This window comes from Trichechus manatus, unplaced genomic scaffold (genome assembly GCF_000243295.1).
Source record: "Trichechus manatus latirostris isolate Lorelei unplaced genomic scaffold, TriManLat1.0 scaffold00108, whole genome shotgun sequence".
NCBI classification, from domain to species: Eukaryota; Metazoa; Chordata; class Mammalia; order Sirenia; family Trichechidae; genus Trichechus; species Trichechus manatus.
This window is the reverse complement of record NW_004444044.1, coordinates 4,575,140-4,583,375: the sequence shown is the minus strand read 5'-3', so window position 1 is coordinate 4,583,375 and position 8,236 is coordinate 4,575,140. Positions and strand designations below refer to the sequence as shown.

The 8,236-nt window shown below is 39.3% G+C and overlaps 1 pseudogene; it reads right to left on the bottom strand.

Annotated features, from left to right (window-relative positions):
• Positions 1–999: 999 nt before the first annotated feature.
• LOC101350219 (mediator of RNA polymerase II transcription subunit 28 pseudogene) overlaps positions 1,000–8,236 on the bottom strand; it is an 11,296-nt pseudogene continuing 4,059 nt past the window's right edge.

Genomic DNA, 8,236 nt, shown 5'->3' with positions numbered 1-8,236 from the left:
AGCAAGGATGGCGAGTCTTCTTCTCATATACTTTGGACACTGTCTTAGGCTGGGTTCTCTAGAAAAGCAAAACCAGTAAATCATACAAATACATACGCAGAGAGAGATTTGTATCAAGGAAACAGCTCACGCGATTGTAGAGGCTAGAATGTCCCAAGTCCGTGGATCAGGGTAGAGGCCTCTCCCAAGTCACGCAGCCAAAGAAACTGGCGAGCTGAAGATCGGCAGGTCGGAGAGCAGGGCTCCTGTTCACAGGCTGTGAAGTTTGACGAATTCCAAGATTGGCCAGCAACACCGCAATGGTTTCCTCCTGATTCACGTAGCTGCAGGGGCTGGCAAACCCAAAATCAGCAGGTCAGAGAACAGGGCTCCATTCACAGGCTGTAAAGATTGACGAATCCAAGTTCAGCAAATAAACTGACAGCTCAAGTCACAAGAACAAGAGAGGAGACAACAGGAAGCAGCCGCAGGATCCAGCGTGAGCAAAAAGCCAGAACGTCTGCTTATATTCAGATGCAGGCCACATCCCTAAGGAAACTCTCTTTCATCTGATTAGCCACTGACGGTATACTCAATCATGGGAGTGATCACATTTAAACACTGAGAATCATAGCCCAGCCAAGTTGGCACACAATCTTAACCATCACGGATATGTTATCAAAAGGGACCAGTCCCTGGAGAAGGGCATCATGCTTGGTAAAGCAGAGTCAGTGAGAAAGAGGAAGACCCTAAATGAGATGAATTGATACAGTGGCTGCAACAATCCGCTCAAACATAGCAATGATTATGAGGATGGGGCAAGACCAGGCAGTGTTTTGTTTTGTTGTACATAGGGTCACTATGAGTTGGAACCAGCTTGATGGCACCTAACAACAACAATAATATCAGAGAACATGCTCTGCATGAATTCATTTCTTTTTTTTTTACCATGAAAAGGCATCTGTAATTCACACCACACTAAACTAAGTTTAAACTTAAAGACAAAACAGATCTACATGGTTCATTAAAGATACAGACATTTTATAAAGTACTTGAGAAATTAACAGCTTATAAAAATAGGGTGAAAAGTTCAGGCGGGAGCACGAAACAAAAATCATCTCATTCTCTGGCAAAGAGTTCTTCCAAAAGGCCAGGTACACAAGAATGAGTATTTTACACATCTGTCCTCAGGCGGACTTACACATGAAATAATTTTTCAGTAGATGGGCACTTTGCTCTGGTGCTCAGATCTGCTTCATCGGTGTGGGGATATTGGCTGATGCCTGCTCCAGGTAGGTCAAGGACTTCTGAGAGAGGTTGGTAGGATTTTGTGCTGCACATTTATGTCATCCAGCACTTGCTGCCAATGCCACAGCTTGGTCAGATGTTTCTGGACCAGGGCATCTTTCCACTGCAGTTCTTTCCTTAGTTCCAAGACATCTTTGATAATTTGCTCTGGTTTCTGGACAGATATCTGTAATCTTTTTTGTAGGAAAAAAACATTCCTCCTGTCTTGCAATATCCAGAAACTTCTGGATTCACTGATCAATACCAGTTCGAATTTCTTCCTGATCATTCCATTGACACAGTCCTGACTCACCAGACAAGAAAAGCAGGCCTCGAAAGAGGACTCCAGTTCTACCAAAGTAATGTTAGAGGTTCTCTGATCTCCTGACATGGCCTGAAGAAGTGAAGCCTGGCCCAGGAGTCCCCGAGGGGTAGGGGTGGGGGGCCCCGGTGGTTGTCCAGAGAACATGCCACCCAGTGGAGCCACCAAGTATGCAATGGCTGAGAAGAGGCCCCATGATTTTATTTCTCTGAAATGTATTGATAATTATTTTAAGGCTCCAACTACAGGCTGCCTTGCTGAATGTTCCCCATGCACTTAAAAAAAAGAAAAAGTATTCTGAAGGGCTAGGTGCTATGTTCTATACATATCTACTAGGTCAAGTTGTTTGATAATTCCATTCAATTCTCTGATGTTATAAATGATTTCTTTTGTCAGTTGAAAATAGATGTTAAAATCTCCAACTATGGTTGTTGATTTGCTTGCTTCTCCCCTACTTCCATCAATTTTTGCTTCGTGTATTTTGAATCTCTAGTTTTAGGTATGTGCACATCTAGAACTCATATTTTCTTGATTCAGAAGAGGACGTGGAATGTGTTGACCGTTTAATGATTATGAGATGACCCTAGTGATCTCCATTAACATGCCATGTTTTGGGCCCTACTTTGTTTAATATTAATGGAGACACACTAGCTTTCTTACGCTTAGTGTTTGCTTGATGTACTTCTTATCATCCTCTTACTTTCAACCTGCGTCTTTAAATGTAAAGTGTGTTTCTTGTAAACAGCATATAGTTAGTTCTTGCCTTTTTCTTCAGACCACAATTTCTGTCTTGGAAATGTTTAACCCATTTAAATTTATTGTAATTATTGACATGATTAAGTTTAAGTCTAACCTCTTGCTGTTTGTTCTCATCTCCTGTATTCTTTGTTCTCCCTTTCTTCTCTTCTTTTGAGTTAAACGTATTATTATTCTTACTTTCTATCACCTCTATTGACTTACTAGCTCTATTTCTTTGTGTCATTTAGTGTTTTCTTTGAGGATTAAAATATGCATTCTTAGCTTATCATAGTCTACCTAAAATTAATATCATACCTCTTCATATATAACAAAATTATTTTACAGTAGTATAATACCATTTGTACCCCTTCTATCCTTTTGCTTTTCTCATGTTACTTCTACATACGTAAATTCACTTTTAAATAATTTATGGAAAAAAAATACTCTTATATTTACTCACAGATATACCAATTTCAGTACCCTTCCTTCCTGTAGATCTGAATTTTCATCTGGTATAATTTCCCTTTGACTTCAAGAAATTTCTTTAAAACTTATTTAGTTTATGTCTGATAGCTATGAATTCCGTCAGCCTTTTTTTACCTGTTTTTATTATACCAATATTTTGTATATTATTTTTTCTATGTAAAGAATTCTAAGTTGTCAAGTTGACAGATTTTTTTTCTTTCTACATTTTAAAGATGTCATATTATCTTCTGGCCTCCAGTAGTTCAGATGAAAAGTCAGTTTTCACTCATATTAATGTTCTGGTGGCATAGTGGTTAGGCGGTTGGCTGTTAACCAAAAAGTTGGTGGGAAAAAGTTGTGGCAGTCTGTTTCCATAAGGATTACAGCCTTGGAAACTCTATGGAGCAGTTCTACTCTGTCCTACAAGGTCGCAGTCTTAGTTATCTAGTGCTTCTATAACAGAAATACCACAAGTGGATGGTTTTAATGAAGAGAAGTTTATTTCCTCACAGTCAGAGTAGGCTAAAAGCCCAAATTCAGGGCATCAGCTCCAGGGGAAGGCTTTTCCTGTCTGTCGGCCTTCTTCTCTTCAGTGTTCCCCTGGACTAGGAGCTTCTCTGCACAGGGACCCTGGTCCAAAGGACACGCTCTGCTCCCGGCACTGATTTCTTGATGGTATGAGGTCCCCCTGTCTCTCTGCTCACTTTTGTCTTTTATATCTTAAGAGATCACCTCAGGACACAATCCAGTCTGGTAGATTGAGTCCTGCCTTACTAACACAACTGCCACCCATCCTCCCTCATTAACATCATAGAGGCAGGATTTACAACATATAGGAAAATCACACAGTACCAGGAATCATGGCCCAGACAAATTGACACACACATTTTGGGAGGGACATAATTCAACCCATGACAGTCACTATGAATTGGAATTGACTGGACAGCAATGGGTTTGGTTCAGGTTTTATATGTAATGTGTGTGTGGGTGTGTGTGTGTGTTTTAAGCTGATTTTAAGACTTCATCTTTGGTGTTAGGCAGTTTGATTATAATATGTGTAGGTGTGGTTATATTTCTATTAATTCTGTATCATGTGCAATGAGCTTCCTGGATACATGTGTTGGTTGTTTTTCATCAAATTTGGAAAACTTTTATCCGTATTTCTTTGACTACTTTTATATTTCCCTTTCTCTCTTGACTCCTTCTAACTTAACAATGTGTGTTAGATTACAAGATACTATCCTTCAGGTAATAGAGCTTTTTTATTTATTTATTTTTTCCATGAGTGCTTCAGTTTGGAAAATTGCTACTGACTTTCCTCAAATTCACTAATCCTTTCTTTTATTATATCCAATCTGCTATTAATTAATTTTTAATTTCACATTTTTTAAATTTTAATTTCTTGGATTTCCATGTGAATTTTTTCACAGTTTTCATCTCTCTCCAAAAATTACCTAACTCTTCATTCAATGTATTAATCACATTCCTGTCAAGCCTTTAGCATGTTTATCCCACTTATTTTAAAGTTCTTATCTACTAGTTGCTATATATTATCTGTAAGTCTGTTTCTATTGACTGATTTTACTTTTGAGTATGGGTTACATTCCCTTATTTATTGTATATCTAGTTTTGTTTTGTTTTTTCTCAATTGTATACTGGCATTTTAAATGAAATGCAGTAGAGATCCTGGATTCTATTTTCTTTCTCTAAAGAATGTTGTGTTTTCTGCTCACATAAGTTAATATACTGGAGGATCACATTGATCTTGTGGAGGCTTGTTCTTTTATTCATGTATTCATTTCACTTTTGCCATTAGTGCTTAAGCAAAACAGTCTGTCAATCTGATATTTATACCTATGGAGTTGCTCTTCTTACATTTCAATGGAAAGTCTAGGATGTATATCAAGAGTCTCTAAGTTGGTAAGATTCTAATTCCTAACTCAGTCTCCCCAGTAGTAGGAAGCTGCTGAAATTTCTACTCAGTTATTTTATCTTTCAGCTGATCCCTCCCCACCTCACCTCCCGGGCTTCTCAATATCTTAACTTGCATAATGTTTATTTCGGGAATCATCTGGTGATTTGGAAGGAACTTATACACAGATTTTAAAACTCCCACCTCAGATGTTCCCTCCTTTATGGAATTTCTCCTGTCTGAATTCCCCAGACTCTGATGTCTCAAGGATCAGGACTTCCTGACTGAGTTCTAGCTGCTCCCAAACCCTGCAGACAGGGTGTATCTATAAAGCAAAGGCCATATAAATGTGGGTCTCACACTTCTTGGGATGATATAACCTCCTTGAGTTTATGTCTCTCTTGGACACAGCTTGGTTTTCTCCATCAATGATCTCATAGCTTAAAGGAGAAAGGCCTTTGACTGAGAAGCCCTATTTGTTAATTCTCTACAAATCATAAAACTTGAAAATTCTATCAATACATTTTGGATATCATATCAAATTCTAGTAAGAATTTTACATGTTTTATATATCTTGACAACCAAAAAATATTTAATATTTGACTTCTAAGGTGGCTTATGTCTTTATTATAAAAATATCTTTGTGGCATATTCAAAAATTTCCTTGCCCAATCAAAATGTATCATTTTTTGAATATATAGTTATTTCAAGTATATAAAATTAGAAGATTACCTTTATTATATGTTGTAACCTTTTGTGTAAAGAGGTTTGAATGTAACCTCTTTTGATATGAAAGACATTTTAAAATACTAGATTGTTGTTGTTACCATCAAGTTGGCTCTGACTATGGCAACCCCTTGTACAACAGAACACAGGGTTGCTTGGTCTTGCACCATCTTCACAATTGTTGGTATGCTTGAGTCCATTTGTTGAGGCTGCTGTGTATTTTGAGTGCCTACCAACTTAGGGGACTCATCTTCTAACACTATATCAGAGAATATTCTGTTGTGATCCGTAGGATTTTCATTGGCTAATTTTCAGAAGTAAATTTCTAAGCCTTTATTTCTAGTCTGTCTTATTCTGAGGCTTTGCTGAAACCTGTCCAACTTGAGTGAGCCTGCTGGTATTTGAAATACCAGTGGCATAGCTTCCATTGTCATAGAAGCAACCGAGCACCACAGTACAATAAAAGTGAGAGGCAGTGGAATGACAGATTATGCAGTATTTAAAATCTCTACGGCTTCCTATGATTCAGTAAGTGGGTTTTTCCCTAATTCACATTCACTGTGCTGTATTTAGGAACTGACTAATTCAGAATAATTCCAGTTACACAGTTTACTAGATCTGTGATATTTAATGAGATATTTAATTTTGTAAGCCCCATTTTCCTAAGGATAATTGCATTGTTTATCCCATAGGGTGTCTGGTGTGAGTACAACATGTAAGCATTTGTAACATTTCCTAACACATAAACATTTTGAAAATGTCATCTTGAAAAATGTAGAGATAGGGGACTTCCGGCAAAATGGCACTCTAGGCAGAAGCACCATGCCATCCTTCCACAGCAAAGATCCGAAAAACTAAGCTGAACAGAGAAAACAGCAATCCTGAAACCCTAAAACATCAAATGAAGAGATAAAGAACTCAGCCAAGCACCAAATGGAGTGGGAAAGCTGACAGAGAATGGTGAGCAAGGAGAGATTCATGCAGAGGTCTCCTATCAGCTAATGCAGCACAGATCTGCCATCTTGGACTCCTATCAGAGACCAGCTAACAGGGGATACAACAAAGCAGCTTCACAGAGCTACCAGAGGGAGACAAAACAACCGGTAATTTGCGATATACACTTTCCCACCCCCCACCCTTCTTCACCCGCACTCGGCCTCCTCTGCTTCCCACGGCCACAGTCTCTTGTCCAGGAAGCACCAGCTGCTTGGATTCCACCTGCCCGAATTGGCTGGCTCTCCGAGTGCCATTTGTTGGCTGCTGGTGTCACTTTTTTCCACTTCTTTTGATTTCTTCCTTACTGCTCACCACCTCCCCCTCCTTTTGCTCAAATACCTGGCTCCGTGCGCCATCTTTGCTTCTTCCTGAGGGGCTGCGGAGCTCCGTTCAAGTGTGGAACTGCTTCCTGGTCTGGGCTGCCATGCTGGTGGGATCCTGGGGCTTTTGTTTGTTTGTTTGTTTTGAACTGTTTGTTTTCTTTTCCTTTTCTTGAGTTGGGAGCCTATTCTGGCCAGGCAGTGCTGCATGGCTTGGAACCTACTCCTTCAGCTTACACAGACACGCAGAGGGATCCCTGAGAGCATTTCTTTTTTTGTGGGTTTTTTTCCCCCTGTTTTTTTTGGGGGGCTTTTCTTGTTCTTTTTTTTTTTAAATTGTTTTGTTTTGTTTTCCCTCTTTTTCCCTTTTTGTCTTTCTCCATTACTCAGTTTCTCGCCTCTCTATACCTTCCTTCTCTTTTTGTTCCCTGAATACCTGGTGCTGAATACTTCTATGCCTTCTTGCCAGGCTGTACTGCAACACCTAAGAACAACTTCCTCAGACCTCATACCTGCACAGGTGGGATCCCTGGGAACTTTGCTGTTCTTTCCCCTTTCTGATTTTTATTTATTCATTCTTTTCTTTTTTTCTCTTCTTCTTCCCCTTTTTGTTTTTCTCCATTTCATAGTCTCTCATCTCTCCACTCCAAAGGCAAGCTACCCTAGCATTCTTTTTTTGTTTTTGTTTTTGTATGTTTTTGGCTCCTGTTCCTCTCTCCTCTCTCCCATATCCATCTTAGCTCCACACATAACAATCCCCCCCCTCCATCCTGCCTACCTGCACCGTGTGCTTAACGTTACACCACCAAGCAGCACAGAAACGGCCTACAGGAATCTGCCCTGCACTGATTACTGACCCACTCTAGTGGCTGTAGTAAGTGCCACAAACAACCCGTACAAGTAACAGACCTGCCCTGCTGTACCATATCTGAGTGACTGACACTGCCAATTGGAGAAGGAGGCGAAAAGTATCGTGCCCACAGACGAGCAAACAACAAAGAACACACAGCCCACCTGCTCAGACATAGCCAAATTAAAAAAACAAAGGAAGAAACAAACAAATCTACAATCAATAAATGAGAAAAATAACTACCGAATGCCCCAAAGACAGCAGACAATATCAAAACATTTACAAATACAGGACAGGATGGCTCCAGTAGGCATCGAAAATAAAACACCAGCTGACTTTCCAGTGGAAGAAAAGGCACTAGAAATACCTGATAGGGAATTCAAATCTCTAATACTCAGAATTATCCAAGAGTTGAAGCAAAAAGCAGACAAAAATGAGGAAAAAATAGAAAAATTCATGGAACATACAGACAAAAAGTTGGAAGAATTTGGGAAAATAATGCAGGACCAAAATGCCAAAATAAATTCACAACTACAAATTGTACAAAAACAACAATTAGAAATCCAAAAGATAAACAACAAGATTTCAGAAATGGACGGTGCCATAGAAGGGCTGAGAAGCAGATTTGAAATGGTGGAAGA